The 18,032-nt window shown below is 43.3% G+C and overlaps 1 long non-coding RNA gene across 2 annotated transcripts; it reads right to left on the bottom strand.

Annotated features, from left to right (window-relative positions):
- Positions 1 to 10,477: 10,477 nt before the first annotated feature.
- On the bottom strand, positions 10,478 to 14,645 carry LOC148421143 (uncharacterized). 2 transcript variants are annotated; one of them, XR_015866176.1, is made up of 3 exons: positions 12,936 to 14,645; positions 12,535 to 12,616; positions 10,478 to 10,825 (listed from the first exon to the last, which is right to left on the bottom strand). It is a non-coding gene; the product is annotated as an uncharacterized LOC148421143 (long non-coding RNA). The 2 variants fall into 2 exon arrangements; XR_015866177.1 differs by having other exon boundaries at positions 12,535 to 13,285; positions 13,526 to 14,645.
- Between the last annotated feature and the right edge of the window lie 3,387 nt (positions 14,646 to 18,032).

Here is an 18,032-nt window from a genome sequence, read left to right as displayed (position 1 = left end):
ATTGCAATGTATTTTCTGGCAGCAACTAACACACCAGAGAGAGTAAAAGTCCTGCATCATTGTTAATTCATCCATCTATCGATTTTCTATCCAGCTTACCCATTGCAGTTAGGCTGGACCCTAGCTGACGGTGAGAGGTGGGGCTATGCCCTGGATTGGTCGCAAGCCAATCACAAGGTAAATATAGATGGAAAAAAAAAAAAAGCTCACACTGTCATTCAGATCTATGGGCAATTTAGTACCTAGCATGCAAGTTTTGGAATGTGAAAGCAAACCAGAGTGCAGAACACAAAGAACATGCAACCTCCAATACCGACGCCCCAGTATTGAACCCACAACCTCTTAATTGTGAGATTAATGTGTTAACCACTGTTTTGGCCTGGTTGTTAAAGGCTATCAATTCGACAGGCTTTACCAATCTGTTTAATAATGACTAAATATGATATAACATAATAACATAAAATTTAACCCTAACATTTGCTGTATAACATCAAAAAGTAACATCCAATGTTTCTACAAGGTTAGCTTAATATATTAGTAAAGCAGTTACACAGACATGGTCAGTTTCCAAATCTTGTGCTTCACAGAGAGTACAAAAAGACTGATTGTTAATCATGTGTGGAGAGAATGATAACAACATAATTATACAACCTGCTGGAGTAGAAAAACAAGTAAAAAAAAGCAGGAAATTAGAAAAACGTGTGAGATGTGAGATAAAGACATAATAAATGCATATTCTATATATGTGGAGTCTATATGTTTTCCCCTCCACTCAATAACCACACAATTCAACCCCCCCCCCCAAAAAAAAAAAAAAAAAAAAATTATTTTGTGGTGTTATTCAGTTGATCCTTTTGGGTGAAGTGCATAACTGAAAAAGCTGGGTCAGTCCATTTTTGATCCCACTTTTTGTTTCAGATGAATAACTCAAATGGAGTGGGCGGTCTCCATTTCAACCGATTTCGGTAATTATTGACCCAACTGGGGCTGCTTGTGGCAGAGTGGTTAGCCGGCCTTCCTGTGTGGAGTTTGCATGTTCTCCCCGAGCCCATGTGGGTTCCCTCCGGGCACTCCGAGACTCCAAAAACATTCACGGCACGTGAATTGGACATACTAAAATGATTCTTAGGTGTGGTTGGGTGCATGAATGTTTGTTTCTCCCTCTGTGCCCTGCGATTGGCTGGCAACCATTTCAGGGTGTCCCCCGCCTACTGCCCATAAACAGCTAGGATAGGCACCAGCAAGCCAGCAACCCTGGTGAGGATTCACGGCTATAAATAACGAATGGATTGAGTCAACTGTTTTAGGGTTAATCTGCCTCTGTCACAGTCCACCATTTCAGCCACCTCACTTCCAGCTTCACCACACCCGCTCAGCCCTCCTTCTAATCAGCCTCGAACACCAACACCTGCAACCATTTACCCGCTCAGTATAAAGCCCGGTCACTTCCCTCCACAACCCGCCAGATCGTCTCTATGCGCTACGCCGAGCTTTCCAGCAATTCCTCCTGCCAGCCTGCCTGTTGTCCGACCCTGTTCGCCCTTGACCTCCCGATTGCCTGCCGAATTGACTGGATCCTTGGTATTTCGACCTTGCCTGCCTCTGACCACCCGCTAGCCTGCCGTCTTTACCTGTATGCCCGAGCCCCCCTCCCGTCTCGCTCCCTTTGCCCGACTCCCAGCCAAACCCCAGTTCTCCCGACTCCAGAACCCCCCAGACGTCTGTGCCACGCTCCCGTCAGCTCCCACGGCTACCCGCACCTTCTGTTCAATAAACACTCTGCCATTGCCCTTACCAGTGCGTGCGTGCTCTTGGGTCCTTCCTCGTCCCGCCGTAACAGTACGATCTGGCCAGTCCAAATGGACCCAGCGCGCCGATCCCTCATCCAGCCGTCATCCGCTCCCGATCATCCGCCCAATTTTCTGCCTCATGACCGGCCCGAGCCCCAAATTGGCGTCCCGGAACGCTACGAAGGTGATCCCGAAACTTGCGAGGCGTTCCTAACGAATTGTTCACTTTTGTTCGCCCTGCAGCCCCGAACATTTGCCTCCGAGCGCGCTAAAGTAGCGTTCGTCATCAACCACCTTACGGGCCGAGCCCGCTTGTGGGGAACGGCGGAATGGAGGAGACGGTCACCCGCGTGTGCCTCCTTCCAGGCGCTCGAGGAGGAGATTTTAAAAGTCTTTGGACTCAGCTACGCCAGTGCGGAATTGGGCCGGGGCCTGCTCGAGTTGCGTCAAGGCGACGGAACGGTGGCGGATTACGCCATTGACTTCCGGACGCGAGCCAGTCAGAATAGGTGGAACGGTCCCGCACTCGTAGACGCCTTCCTTCATGGACTGTCCAGCCGTCTTAAGGACGAATTAGTTTCTCATGAACTCCCCGTCACCTTGGACGGGGTGATTAACCTGGCGACGCGGATAGATATCCGCTTGCAGCATCGGCTACGCGAACTGCAACGGGAAGAGACGCACCAGAGGGCTTCTCCGCCGGCCAGAGTGAGCTCCCATCTGGCGACGTCAGCTCCTCCCGGTGGCGGGAGGGCGCCAACGCAGCCAGCTCGCGCGCCCCTGACTCCTGAAGAGCGGCAACGCCGCCGCTCCGCCCGGCTCTGCCTTTATTGTGGGGAACCAGGACACTTTATTTCCGCATGCCCAGTGAAAAGACCAATCCCGGTCCCGAGTAGCGTAAAAATGGGTCAAGTGACTCTTTCCCTGTCCCGTGACAGAGCTCTCTTACAAGCCCAACTCCTGCTGTCTGATGGCCCCCACACTGTAGGCACCCTGGTGGACTCTGGGGCTGACGCTAACGTCATTAGCCGGCAGCTAATGATTCAACTCGGTCTCAAGAGCTTCCCCCTGCCCAAACCCTCACCTGCCCATGCCTTGGACGGGCGCCCCCTGGGGGTGATAACTCACCAAACCGCACCCCTCTCTATGCGCCTGTCAGGCAACCATGAGGAAAAAATACAATTTTGCATCCTAGATCATCCGCAGATACCGCTAATTTTGGGGCTGCCTTGGCTTTGTCGCCACAACCCTCACATCAATTGGGAGAAGGGAGTCATTTTGGCTTGGGGCTCATCATGCCATCTCTCCTGCCTCAAGCGCGCATCTGTTCCTGATCCCCTCGCCGCTCCGCCTGCGCATGCCGATATCGCTGGTGTGCCGCCTGAGTATCACGACCTTAGCCAAGTCTTCAGCAAAGCGCGTGCAACCTCCCTGCCTCCCCACCGCCCTTATGATTGTGCAATTGACCTATTGCCCGGGACAACGCCTCCAAGGGGTCGCCTATACTCTCTGTCGGGTCCAGAACGGCAGGCCATGGAGAGGTATGTCAACGAGTCGCTAGCGGCGGGCATCATACGTCCTTCCTCTTCTCCGGCGGGGGCAGGGTTTTTCTTTTCCGAGAAGAAGGACAAGACTCTCCGCCCTTGTATCGATTATCGGGGCCTGAACGATATCACGATTAAGAATAGATATCCTCTTCCACTAATGACCTCAGGGTTTGAGCTACTGCAGGGGGCTGCCTACTTCACAAAGCTCGACCTACGCAATGCCTACCATCTCGTGCGGATTAGGGAAGGCGATGAATGGAAGACTGCCTTCAATACCCCGCTCGGACACTATGAGTACCTAGTCATGCCCTTTGGACTCACCAATGCCCCAGCGGTCTTCCAGGCACTACTCAACGATGTCCTGCGGGACATGCTCGACAGATTTGTATTCGTTTACCTGGATGACATTCTCATCTTCTCCAAGACGCAGGGTGAGCATGTTCTCCACGTTCGCGCAGTTCTGCAACGCCTGCTGGAAAACTCTCTGTTTGTCAAAGCGGAAAAGTGTGAGTTTCATGCCTCATCAGTGTCCTTCTTGGGCTACATAATCGCTAAGGATAGCATCAGTATGGATCCCGCAAAAGTCTCGGCTGTTACTTCCTGGCCAACGCCCGAAACCAGAAAACAACTGCAGCGCTTTCTTGGCTTTGCTAACTTTTACAGGCGATTTATCAGGAATTACAGCGCCACGGCAGCTCCTCTTACGGCTCTCACCAGCCCCAAAACCCCTTTCCGGTGGAACCCAGGTGCCAAAAGGGCCTTCCAGGAACTCAAGCACCGCTTCACATCGGCCCCAATCCTTCAAATGCCAGATCCTGGTCAACAATTCATGGTCGAGGTTGATGCATCGGAGACTGGGGTTGGGGCCGTTCTCTCCCAGCGGTCACGGAAGGATGGGAAACTCCACCCCTGCGCATTCTTTTCTCAGCGCCTCTCTCCCGCAGAGAGAAATTATGACATAGGAAACCGCGAACTACTTGCCGTGAAATCCGCCCTGGAGGAATGGCGGCACTGGCTGGAGGGAACGAAGATCCCCTTTGTGGTGTGGACAGATCACAAAAACCTCGAGTATATCCGTCAGGCTAAGAGGCTGAACTCCCGCCAAGCTCGTTGGGCATTGTTCTTCACCAGGTTCAACTTCAACCTCTCCTACCGCCCAGGATCCCAGAATATCAAGCCGGACGCCCTCTCCAGGCAGTTTGAACTTGAGGACAGTTCATGCCGGGACCCCGAGACTATCCTTCCCCCGTCATGTGTCATTGGCTTGCTCACCTGGGAGATCGAGGAGAAGGTGAAGTCAGCTGCCAAGGGGCAGACTAAACCAAGCCAATGTCCCAGTAACCGTCTGCCTGTCCCCGACTATCTTCGTTCCGAAGTTCTACAGTGGGCTCACTCTTCGAAATTGACTTGCCATCCCGGCATTCAGCGGACCCTGATTGTCCTCAGGCGACGGTTCTGGTGGTCCTCTATGGAGAGGGACGTGCGTGAATTTATCCAGGCATGTCCCATTTGTAGTCAGAATAAATCGTCACATCAGGCTCCTTCCGGGCTGCTGCGCCCCCTTCCTGTTCCGCATCGCCCTTGGTCTCATGTTTCACTTGACTTCGTGACCGGTCTACCTCCATCAAACGGTAACACAGCCATCCTGTCCATAGTTGATAGATTCAGCAAAATGGCTCACTTTGTTCCCCTCCCGAAGCTTCCCTCCGCAAAGGAAACGGCACAACTCCTGATTGATCATGTTTTCCGCCTACATGGGCTTCCCCTTGATGTGGTGTCAGACAGGGGTCCTCAGTTCAGGGCGGCTTTTTGGAAGGAGTTTTGCCGGCTCATTGGCGCTACGGCCAGCCTGTCCTCCGGGTTCCATCCGCAGACCAACGGGCAAACGGAGAGAGTAAATCAGGAGATGGAAACTGCCCTCCGCTGTCTGGCATCCCGAGACCCTGCCTCCTGGTCGGCCCAGCTCCAGTGGGCAGAGTATGCCCACAACACGCTGACCAGCTCCGCCACAGGAATTTCCCCCTTCGAATGCGTTCACGGCTACCAACCTCCGTTGTTTCCGGCTCTAGACGACGACGCCACCTGTCCGTCTGCCCTTGCCTTTGCTCGGCGGTGCCGCCTGACATGGGCCCGAGCCCGCTCGGCCTTGCTGCAGGCCAGTAAACGCTACACTCGGACGGCCAATAGGCGGCGTACTTCGGCCCCAACGTACCAGGTGGGTCAGAAGGTCTGGTTGTCCACTAAGGATTTGCCCCTTCGAGTGGAATCCAACAAACTCGCTCCCCGTTTCATTGGTCCCTTCCCCATCCAGAAGGTACTGAACCCGTCAGCTGTGCGTCTTGCCCTACCTCGCTCGATGCGTGTTCACCCAAGTTTCCATGTCTCCCGAATCAAGCCTGCAATAGATAGCCCCCTGGTTCCCGCGCTTCCGCCTCCTCCGCCTCCTCGGTTCGTTGATGGGGGCCCGGTGTACACAGTCCGGCGGCTGCTCCGCTCCCGTCGCCGCGGCAGGGGCCTCCAGTACCTAGTGGACTGGGAGGGGTATGGCCCGGAAGAGCGGTCTTGGATCCCAGCCCGCCAGGTTGTGGATGCCTCCTTGGTCTCTGACTTTCACCGCCTTCATCCTGATCAGCCATCTGGACCGTCTGGGCGTCGTGGCGCGCCCCGGCGTGTTGCCCGCCCCCCCGCCCATGGGGTTTCCCCGGCCGTTGGCCTTTCCCTCCCGCCCAGTGGTGGCCTTGGGACGTCGGGAGCCGTCCCTTGATGGGGGGGTTCTGTCACAGTCCACCATTTCAGCCACCTCACTTCCAGCTTCACCACACCCGCTCAGCCCTCCTTCTAATCAGCCTCGAACACCAACACCTGCAACCATTTACCCGCTCAGTATAAAGCCCGGTCACTTCCCTCCACAACCCGCCAGATCGTCTCTATGCGCTACGCCGAGCTTTCCAGCAATTCCTCCTGCCAGCCTGCCTGTTGTCCGACCCTGTTCGCCCTTGACCTCCCGATTGCCTGCCGAATTGACTGGATCCTTGGTATTTCGACCTTGCCTGCCTCTGACCACCCGCTAGCCTGCCGTCTTTACCTGTATGCCCGAGCCCCCCTCCCGTCTCGCTCCCTTTGCCCGACTCCCAGCCAAACCCCAGTTCTCCCGACTCCAGAACCCCCCAGACGTCTGTGCCACGCTCCCGTCAGCTCCCACGGCTACCCGCACCTTCTGTTCAATAAACACTCTGCCATTGCCCTTACCAGTGCGTGCGTGCTCTTGGGTCCTTCCTCGTCCCGCCGTAACAGCCTCTTGCTCAAGGTTGACCAGGATATACTTCAGTTGACCTTTGACCTCACTGAAGTAAAATGTTACAGAAAATAAAAGAAGGAATATAAAAATACATTAATCTCAATGGGTTTTGGTATTTAAAAGAAAAGGAAATTTCCTTGTTTCATTTATTTGATATCTATGCCACATGTATGTCCCACTGTGTTCGCTGTTAACTTAAATTGTTTTCCTGCATCAGTGTAAAGCATAAAGAGGCTTTGGAAGGCCCCAGAATACATTTTTGACAGCAAAATGTCATTTCAAATTTAATGTGGCCCAATGATGATGTCATGCTGTGGTTTGTCAGCTGGGACTGAAATGATTTTTGGGTTTTTTTTGTGTGTTTTTTGGTTATCCACAAAGTAATCGAGGCAGAGTCAACAGCAGCAGGACATATTGACAAGGGGCACAATGAAAAAAAAGGAAGCGTCTGTTCTCAGTGCTATTTTTATGACACTGTGATAACCGTTAATAGCTTTGTGAGGCTATCAACAGAAAGCTTTGATTGGATGATTGCCCCAATCAAGAAAAAAAATGGAGCGATTAAATAACATTAGCACAACCTCTTTTGGTTCTGTTCTAAAATGTATGAATTGTACCACAAATTAAAATACATCACTAATACAGCAGAGCCTCTAACGCACATTTGTCAAACTCATATCCTGTTTTTGAACCTTCTCTCTCTAACACAGCTGATTCAAATGAGTAAGATCTTTTTCAAGCTCCTGCAAAGTTTGATAAAAAGCCAAGGTGTGTTGGGAGAGAAAACCAGAAACATGCAATACACCTACCTGCCCTGGAGGACTTCATTTTGACAATTATGCTCTAACGTTTAATACAGTAATTGCACTTGAGAGTTTGACCTAAGTTGACAACAAATAGTACCTCACAAGACTTCAGTTTGGTGTGATTCAAATGATTAACTTTGGAAGTAAGAGCTGTGCTGTACATAGTACATTTTAATCAGTGGATACCAAGTAAATACTTGTACCAGTATCACCAATACTGATACCAAGTGTTTAGCCTTATTGGCGCTATCACTTGCAGTTAATTTTTTTGTTTTTGTTTTTTGCTTTCTAGTGACACTATTACCAACAGGACAACCTCAGCATCACTATAGGAAGAGCAAAATGGCCTAGAGAATGTTTTGCCATGTCAGTGCACCACACGGTGACCGATATTGATCCACTTTAGAACACAAAGTCTTTTACATTTTAAAAATTGGTTGTGGTGTTTTAGTGCTTGTACAGACAAGTGTTTGCTCTCTTGTAAACAAAGTCAATGTCAGTTTTGTTTTTCTTTTTTCTGTGATATTTTCTCAGTATCCTCGCTTACCCGAGGTAGCTCCCACGTCCAGTATTTACTTTTCCGCCTCTAGCTGGCTCACTCCCTATGCCTCCCATGCAAGGCTGTTTACGTTACTGAATCATTAGCCACACAACAATATCACACTCTTTGCAGACCTTTTGACTTTGGAAAAAAAGTAGCTGAGGGCAAAATTGTCAGCCGGGCAGAACATCCGCTTTATAACTGTTGTCTTGGCAACAAAAAAAGAAAACTGGTGGCAACAAAGAAAGAAAAAGTGGTGATGTACCAATTGTTGGAATAGTTTTTTGGATGCATATGACTATGACTTTGTTTCTACATATACACAGCAAAGACACTCAAACAGCTACCCACTCGTAATGCGCAATATGAAAAATACATCAATGTTCTTCCCTTGACATATGAAGTGCCTTTGCTGTTAGACAGTTAGAGAAATTTTGTTATTGAAAAAAAATCATACCCGCAGCACCACAATAACTTCCCATTCGTGTTTCAGGCTCTCTACTTGTCTGTCTCTTGTACAATGAGGAATCCCCTGATTTCCATTCTGTCCTGACCTATTTTAAAAAGACACTAGTTGAGGAGGGGCTGATAAAACTGCCAGCGTGCATGCGCAGTACAACTGCGAGGATGTAAATGTGCATTTTTATCTGCTTTATTTCTGTTAATGCTATTTGAAACCAGAACACTTTCAATACAAACCAGGGGTGTCTAAGCTCAGTCCTCGAAGGTTGTTAACCTGCAAGTTTTTGACGTTTCCATCCTCCAGCGCACCTGATTCAAATGATCAGCTCATCAGCAAGCTCAGCAGAAGCCTGAGAAGCATCCAGGTCATTTGAATCAGGTATCATGGAGGACGGAAATATCAAGTAATGAGATCCAACACAAAAGTGATCTCAAAATTATGCCTTTAAAATGTTACAATGGACTCGATCTCCAATATTGTGGTGGGGGCAACACATTGACAAAAAATGAATAAATAAATAAATTTGACAGTATAGCCATGTTAGCCAACGACTGCAATAATACACCATTTGAATTCATGGCTACCAGTGATGTATCTGTGACAGTGTATTCATGGAGCCATGTAAGTTTGCCATGGCGTATCATTGCTTTGCTTGGAGGTCACAATTAAGTATTCAGTGATTGTGTTCTCTGTGTGACTGTGGTTATACCACACAGCCACCATGCATTAAGAGTGCAGCGCAATGAGGAATTAGATGTTATTGGTACTAGGATTTAATTTAATTCCATTAATAATTCAAATGAAAACATGCAGTTTTCCTTTGTTTTGTGCTGAATATTCTATTTTCTTTATTATGTTCCTTCCATCATCCTCTCATAATGATATAAAAAAAAAAGCCTTCAGCGCAATGTGGCATGTACAAAATAATTAATGAAAATGCAAGGGGCAATGTAAAGATTCAGCAGAGGACAAAACATGGCCCTTTCAAATCAAGCCACCATTTTGTTAAGATTCAAAAGAGTAATAATTGTAAAAAGCCAACAAATAAAACTGAAAATATGGTTAGTGTTCATATTTGTTGAATAGCTATCTCCAGAAGTTATGCTCAAATCATCAAAGAGATTTTTTTTCCTCCTCCAAACATTTAAAATGATTAATAACACTACCAGATTAGAGGGAACAATTTCTTAGATCATTTGAAAAGGTACATATGCTACAGTGTGACATCAGATCACCTTGGAACACATGTCAAGCTAATTAAGTCAGTGGAGCTGCATGTGCCACTTGTTATGGCTCTGTGACTGAAAAATAAATCTGATAATGAGTATTACCTTTCTTATTGCTTTCATTTTATTGAATAAAAATCGTATTGCTTCATTTGTTTGTTGTGATATGAGGTGTCAGTCGAACTTGGAGCAGAAGTGATAGCATTAGCATCCAACATTTTAACAAAGCTGTTAAATTTGACAGTAGTTATATTAACACAAGAAACGTCGCTGGAGACCCCAAAAATTACAAGTTTGTCCATTCATTAGCAAAACATTGTGAAAGATCGCTTGCCATTTTCAACATGTTGGTCAATAACTAAAAAAAAAAAAAAAAAAAAAAGCACTAAAAGCACTACATTCACCAAATGATAACTTTTGCAGTTTTGGCACAGCACCAGCAATAGGATCAAGATATGACTATAATCTAAAATGATGGACTGTTTATTAACTTTTGATGTTTTTGTTTTTTTTAAATCAAAACAAAATCTTAGTTTTGCAGAATTCAGATATCATAGCTCAATGTGTGGCCAGTGCTTTGTGTTTCATTGTAAATTCGAAAAGGATATAGCATTTGACAGCAGCCACTTTGATGACAATTTCTACTTTGGTAGGATTTTTACAAAGTTTCAAATCGATTGCAAATTGTGGCAGCTAAAGATCATGAACAGACCCTAATTTGGAATTATTTGACTTTCCTTCAATGTCAGATAGCAATTAGTACTATTCTGGAATTGAAAAATAACATCTAAATGCCCGAGGTCATCTATTAACAACGTAATAAGTTACATTTATAAAACAATTGCTTTATCGTTTTATATGTATTTATGCTACCAACGCAACTCAAGTAAAGTGAACATTTTTCATTCAGTCTTGATGATCAAGATGATTTAATCAAGTGTACACAGCACACCATTTTTGAAACAAAAGCAAATATGAGGTGTCTTCTTGGATTGCTTGGTCGTTTCTTCCTCTCATGGTGAGCCTCCCACCTTCTCCACGTGTCACGTCGTCATGCCAACAAGACACCAGAGGATTTCGCCTCAACTTCACAGACGCTTGCAGAGCCATGTCATTGCTTGTGGCCCTCTGCCAAATCTTACGCTGATCCTCACCTGATGAAGGGCATACCCGTGCTTTGAGGAATGTCCAAAACTTTTTTTAAAAAAGTAGCACATCAAGCCTTGAAATAGTCATACTTTGCAAAATGTAATAGTAAAGACTGTGTGAGTATTACAACATTTGGCTGTAGCTTCTTTGAATTGTAGAAGAAGTCTACAATATGGAATATCATAAAAAATGCAATATAATGTGTAATAAAAGAGGTTCATATAACCCATGCTGTTTTTAGCACAGTCTCAATCTTTTGCACCATATTTTGAGAAAACTATAATCATTTAGAACTGCTACTTGTTTTATCTGATTGTGTTTTTATTTATTTATTTTCACAAAACTTGGCTAACTTGGGACCTCATTTATCACACCGTATTCCATAAAATGCCGCAATGTGTGTTTGATACTGAAATCTATTGATTCTTTCTTACATTCTTGGATAGGGATTGTCAAACCTACATTAATGTCACTCTTAGCAGTGAAATTCAACAACAAAGAACATTAAATGAAATGTAATGCTTATCAAACATGCCAAAGTCAACATTATCTTATTTTTTTCAATAATCTTTGCCTCAATTGTTCTCTGAATGAGTCATCCACTTGAATGAAAAGTCCCAGCCACCAAAAGACTTCCTTTTTTCCTCAAAAGAAAATCATTTACGGGCGGTGGCAAGGGTCATCTTTAGCTGAGTGTGGGCCCAGGTCTAACCATCAAAATTATTTTTAGATACTGTGTAAAGTGGGCCAAAAGTAGGATTAAAGATAATACTTAGAGCATCACTCACAGTTCAGGGTTCCTGAACTGTGAGTGGTGTGTTATTGATAGTCTGTATAACTTTTTGAAAGATGTGAAAAACTAGCATATAATAAACATTTCATATGATTTTTTTTTTTTTAATAAAGCGTTATTGTTAATGTGAGACAAATAATAAAAGTAATTGTAACCCTGTAAATTACGTTTGGGATTTCCCTAAAAATCACTATACAATTGAACTAATCATGGAGTTCAGTAGATTATTGAGCATCCTATCTTTATTTACACTAAAATCAATACTGTTTGATGGAAACAAGAGCAACTAAGAGGGTTACTTTCAAATAATATACCTGTCTCGGTCCATCCTGAAAACCATGGAAGCATTTCCAATATTGCAGTTATTATTCGGGTTATCGCGGTTTCTCACTCCTCTTTCATTGACGTTATCATGATTCGGCTGATCGTGAGACAAAATATATGTTTACGATCACCCCATAAGAGAAATGCTGTTCAGGGCCACTGCTGGATGAAGTCATGGGCCCGCGAGTCAGAAACATGACATATTGTTCCGAGGCCTGCCTGCCCAGTCAGGATTCATTTTCAGTTGGTCCTTGCTGTGTGTGCATCTTTATGGCGCTGAGGTCTGATTGATTTGATAAAAATGAAAGCCATTGATTCTGTCATGAATTTACAGCGACAAATTAGCATATTTCAGATGCCCGAGTTGCATTTTAGCTCGGACGAAGATGCAATAGTCTTATGTGAAAGATCTTAGTTAATCAATTAACCTTTTGCTCTATGTCCTATTATAATCATTCAAATCAATAGAGCTGTACAACTAACAGGGGCATGTAGTTGACCTAATGAGGTCAGGTATACACATACAGATTTTATAAGTCTTAAACTTTGACTGAAAGCCCCAACGCATAATGAAGAAGAAAAACGAATGAACCATACCGTACTTACAGGGCCATCTTCTCCAGTCCTGTTTTTTACGCCGCTGCAATTGCACCATTTTCATTGCTGTGTATTCTATAGACTTCCAAGCAGAAGCGGTAAATTAATGCAAAAACACAGAATAAGCGTGATTTCGGCAGTCAAGCTATCTGGGAATTATGGAATGTGGAAAAATATAAAACACACTTTAAACATATTTGGGTTTTTTTTTTTTTAGTAGATACTGTGCGCGCGGGAACTGTGCATCACTCCAACTTTGAAGGGCGTGATTTCTTTTCAGTATTAAATCAAATCAAATATAGTCAAGGAAATTGTGGTTTTACTCTAAATCCATATTTTGAGGTCCGGCAATTAAGGAAGAAGTATGCTGTACCGACTGTCCAATTAGTTGCTTCTCCTACCTCCAACCTTTTGTCAGTGACGTCCATCCATCCATCATCTTAACCGCTTAGCCTCACAAGGGTCGCTGGCGTGCCGGACCCTTTCCTCGCTGATTTTAGACATTAAGTGGAATGCACCCTGAGCTGCTTGCCAGCCAAACACGGGGACACAAAATCCAAAGACCATACACACTAACAAGCTCACCATAGGGAAATTTACCGTCGTCTGTAGAATTTACCTATGATGCCTGCTTTTGGAATGTGGTAGGAAACCTATGTAGGCATGGGGAGAACATGCAAATGCATGAAAGCCAGAGCCAAACCCTAACTGCTAACCAGTCTTGCATCTTGTTGCCCAGATTTATCTATCCCTGCAAAATAATTTTTTCAGTCAAAATGGCATCATTAATAATAATGACAATCTTTATAAAACTGTATAAAACAAAATAGAAACTTAGAAATAAGACATATTCTGCCAGCTTCTTTATTGGTTCATTAAAGGAACGCGAGAGAAAAAGTGCCAAATTAACAAAAGAGTGCACAGAAACAAAATTTGACAAGGGTTGCTCACATTTTTGCGCGGCATGGAGGTGAGTAAATGATAGACTTACTGTAAGTCGATGGGAGAATTCGCGAAGCAGAACTGCATGGCTTTTCCTTCTCAAGCACAAATGAGAATAGGCTCACAGCGTGTGGTGTACCTTGTGTGAACTCACTTTTGAAGACACAAACACATAAGAATTTGCAATTGTACATAATGAACAGGTTTAAAATTTCAATTGTCAGCCCCAGACATTTGCTGAGCAGATTAGGGAGAAAAGAAACAAACAAAAGAAAAAAAACACTTGTAACACACCTCACACCGCAGGATAATCACTGCGGATAATCTTTCAGAGACACGCAGTAATCAAGCTTTTTCCTACTGGTAAAATCTGAAATTTTGGCCCTTCTGGTTTGAACAGTTTGTGCACAATCTGCTTCAGCAACAGATTGCAATCTGGCCTGACCTCCGTGAAATTATATTTGCATTAAGGGTTAAAGAGCGACAACAATAACATACCAGAATTTTTGATTGAAAAAAAAAACAAACAAAATATTAGATTAATACTCATCTCAGCCAAATGTAATGAAGGGTCAATAATATACAGACAGAGAAAGACAACTAACGCTGCCGACGGCTTTTTTTTTTTTTTTACACAAGTATCAGTTACAAACAGAGAATAGTTGATAAAATATGTGCTTAAACATGAGTAATCATGGAAATGTTTTATTAAGTAACAGTAAATTTCGAACCAGACGCCACTACTTCTTTTCTCATGTGTAAACCCTGCGGCTTGTAGATCAGTACTTGCCACCAGGGACAATCTCAGTCAGTCAATCAGTAAATGGAAACACAAAAGACGAAATATTGAAATGTTGATTTGCGTTGGAGATCTGCTATTCTACTCCCCGCCAGGGGGCTCTTTCCACTAGTAACCTCAATCAGACCTGTTACTGTTTTGTTGGTGCAATAATTAGTCTACTATGTGAGAGTGTCAGACTTGACAATATGTTGGTGCTGCTCTTATTTCTAAGCATGCAGGCATTTTCATTATGTGTTCAAAGCATGATGTTGCTGTCACCATGCAGTTTGAAAAAAGAAAAAAAAGGTTTCAATAAAAATAAAAAAAAAACATGTACTATCTTCCTGTGTCAATATCTGATGTTACAACCTGAAGGTTATAGTCCTACGTGGCCTATACATGACAAAAATACATTTTCTATTCAGGTTTTATTGTTGTGTCTTATAATTTGGAGTGCCTTAATATCCAAAAATATGGTAGTTAAACAGTTGTTGAATATTTGACATCACTAATGTATATAAACTTTGTGAATAATGAAACTGGATAGCATAGCATTTTGTATGCAAGATCAATATATATGTTTGCTTTACTTTGTATAAATTCTGATAATTAATTTGATGCACTATATTTAAATGGATGTGTTTTGTGCATTAGAGATGTACATTATAAAGATTGATACATGCTGTGAGCAGCTTTGAAATAAAGATGGAAATCTTTCACTTTGTCTGTTGGAACACAAGTCTCTTCATGTTGCCAAGATACTGAGTCAGAGTTGCATCTGTTTCTTCAGTCTTGTTCATCCAACAGCGTAATACAGAGTATTACAATGCTTTTCAAATCTGCTTTTTTTTCATAGCACATCACAGCCTGAGGTCATTTTGTGCTACAGTGGAACTTTTATAAGTGAATGAGCCTATTTGGAATTCAATGAAACTATAGGGGAAAAAGAAAATAATATCTTAATAGTCATGGTAGAGTATTAAAAAACAATAATGTCATATCAAAACAATGTTGACCTTTCTGCAAATTTGATTCAAAAGAAAAACCTGCCTTGGCCAGGGACTCAAATTAATTAATAATCAGACTCATGCATCACTTGAGCATGTCATCACTTGGCAACAAAATGAAGGCACCATTATGCTGAATACTAATTATAATGATGGTGGCTAACCTTTACACTTGTTGTGGTATCCGTTGAACACATGGGATTATATGACATACGGGATATGGGACAATATTTGAGATTTCTGTGACACATTGTCAGAACGTTACATCAACCTATCCAGCTGCCATGTTAAGCTGTATGAGTTTCTTTCCGAGTCTGTAAATTCCGAGTTTATTTTCCCGAGACGGTATCTGAGTATTGTGTTCCAAAACTAGTTCAAGTTTCCAATGCTCACTGCTTACATTGTATTTTTGCATCTAATGACTTTCTACTTCTCCACTTTTGCCTCCTCTGGTCCAAATCTTCCTGCTCATGTGACAACACTTGCATATTAGAGAGAGTTAGAGAGAGAGAGAGAGAGAGAGAAAGAGCGAGAGAGATTTTTTTTCCAAGATGGTCCCCACTGCGGCAGCCGTCTCTGTTTCACACTCCCTTTGCAGACGTATTTTTAAATTTATTTTTGCCTTATTGTTTATATTGAACATATGTCACTCACGGACGACTGTACGCTACAGCAAAGAGGCACGACTTAACATCATTGAAATTCATTTAGCCTCGCGGACTTTGGCTTTCTGTTATGTCTGAATGACACAACAGCTCCGACTTCGGGTGGATTGAGCAGCCTAGGAGGCTAAGGCGGAAACGAGGCAAAAGGGGAAGCCTACTTTATTATTTGCTCGATTATGGAATGTAGTCTGCTCGGGGAAGTGAACGGAATAAGAATTTCATTATGTAGTATTACTATGTATATGACAAGAAAACTCTTGAATCTAAACTTGCACCTGCACAGCTAATTCCCGCTATAGTTTTTGGAGGGCCACTTGATTGGCTTGAAAATTTGCACTTACATAATTGGTCTTTGTGTCAAAATGATCTTTACACTAAATTTACTCCTCAATAAAAATTTGCTGTGATTTGAGATGTTTTTTATTTCAGCTTCTGATGAATTTTGGGATGCTCCATAACGGATCATTGAGATATTTGAACTGGCCAATATTTGGGATGTCTGCATATATTTTTATTGCCAGTTGATCGCTTATCTGGGACATTACAAGAGAAGTCAGTACAGTGATTTCCAATGTTGAAATTGGGTCACTTCCCTGCTGTAGTTATTTATTTTCCTGAACAAATTGATAAAAGAGAAAAATCTAAGCGACGATCATATTGCTGTTTAATAAAACTGAAACTTGTTAGTGAAAAATAGGATCATCCATGCTAAAGCCGCCATTGTTTTTGTTACTATTTATGGATGCCTCAGTGCTTTAGTTATGTTCAAATGGATTTGTCGTGTGAAATCTTAGACTGTAATTGTGACATTCTGTGTACTATCCTCATTGACAGCTGAACAAGTGTTTTGACGTGCACCTCTGCAAACTGGTGATTGGTAGGGCAAAGAAAAGGTGCATGCACATAAGGGATTAAATAGAAAAGGCAGAGATGAAACAAGGTGCTCACCCACCCAGATGCCATCCAGTCATCTGCAAGCGTGAGAGTGTGGGGCAGATAAGAAGGAGAGGATGAGTGGCAGATGAATGAATGATGCCGTGGAGTACTCACTGCTGCGTTAATTGGATTTGAATAGGTTGTCATTGTGTGCAAAAGCACTGCGGAGGGAAGAGACAGTTGAATGTGCACACACGTGAGCATCCATCAATGCAGGCAAAGACATTATATAGGTAGAAAGACAAAAATAGGATGCCTTGGATCCAATTTGCTTCAATCAGTTTGATTAAAAAAAGCCTCTGCAGTAAAGTACTTTAGTCATATACTTGAGTTTGATGGAATAACCGCATTTGTCTTCATAAAACACAACTAATTAGCGGCTCTATAACAATGATGACCAGTATTATAGCCTGCGTGTTTATGGGATTGAAGGATTAGGCTGATGAACGCTTCCTTCTTTGTGACTGTTGTACTGCAAAAATTCACAGTAAATTAAATGACAAAGCTCATTTACATTCACTCTATTAGCATAGTGAAGTCTCAAAATAGTTTCTATATGCTGAAATCCAGTCACCCAGAGGTTTTTTTTTTTTTTTTCTGAATGAAAGCTTTATTGGTAGTCATGCCACATTTGTCAGGTTTCTTCTATCAGAGTCCTCACTGATGTATGTTTTTGTGTTTCTATGCTAGTTTTACATCATTTGAAAAAGTTTCTGATATATCCACAAATTGGAATTCAGCTGTGGGGAGATTTAAAAAAAATGAGATTAATTCATAAAGATTGGTAATTAATTGATGAAATTTTTACTAAAATTTATTTATATCTCACCAATACATTTATTATTTTCTTTCTTTTCTTTAATAGATGCAATTGTAACTATTTGTAACTATTATACCTTATGCTGTATTTGAGACTAGTCCAAGTGCTGGCTGCAGCGTTCATTTTTGACCTTCAAGATGAACGGTGCTATTTTCTATTTTCACCAAATAATTAAAACATCACGTTAAAATAAAACTGTAAATTCTGTCCATTTCTTACTCGCTCAAATGTGGGGTGCTCTCAGGTTTATTTGGGCAAAGAACTTTGCTATTGCTGGTTAGCATCTGTATTGCTATCGCTAGCTATGACTGCATAAACAGCTCGCTGCTTTGCATTTATGTGGTCGG

Source organism: Hippichthys cyanospilos, chromosome 7 (genome assembly GCF_059441005.1).
Source record: "Hippichthys cyanospilos isolate Australia breed blue-spotted pipefish chromosome 7, RoL_Hcya_1.0, whole genome shotgun sequence".
Taxonomy (NCBI): domain Eukaryota; kingdom Metazoa; phylum Chordata; class Actinopteri; order Syngnathiformes; family Syngnathidae; genus Hippichthys; species Hippichthys cyanospilos.
The sequence above is the reverse complement of the archived record's forward strand: the minus strand, read 5'-3'. Positions and strand labels throughout refer to the sequence as shown.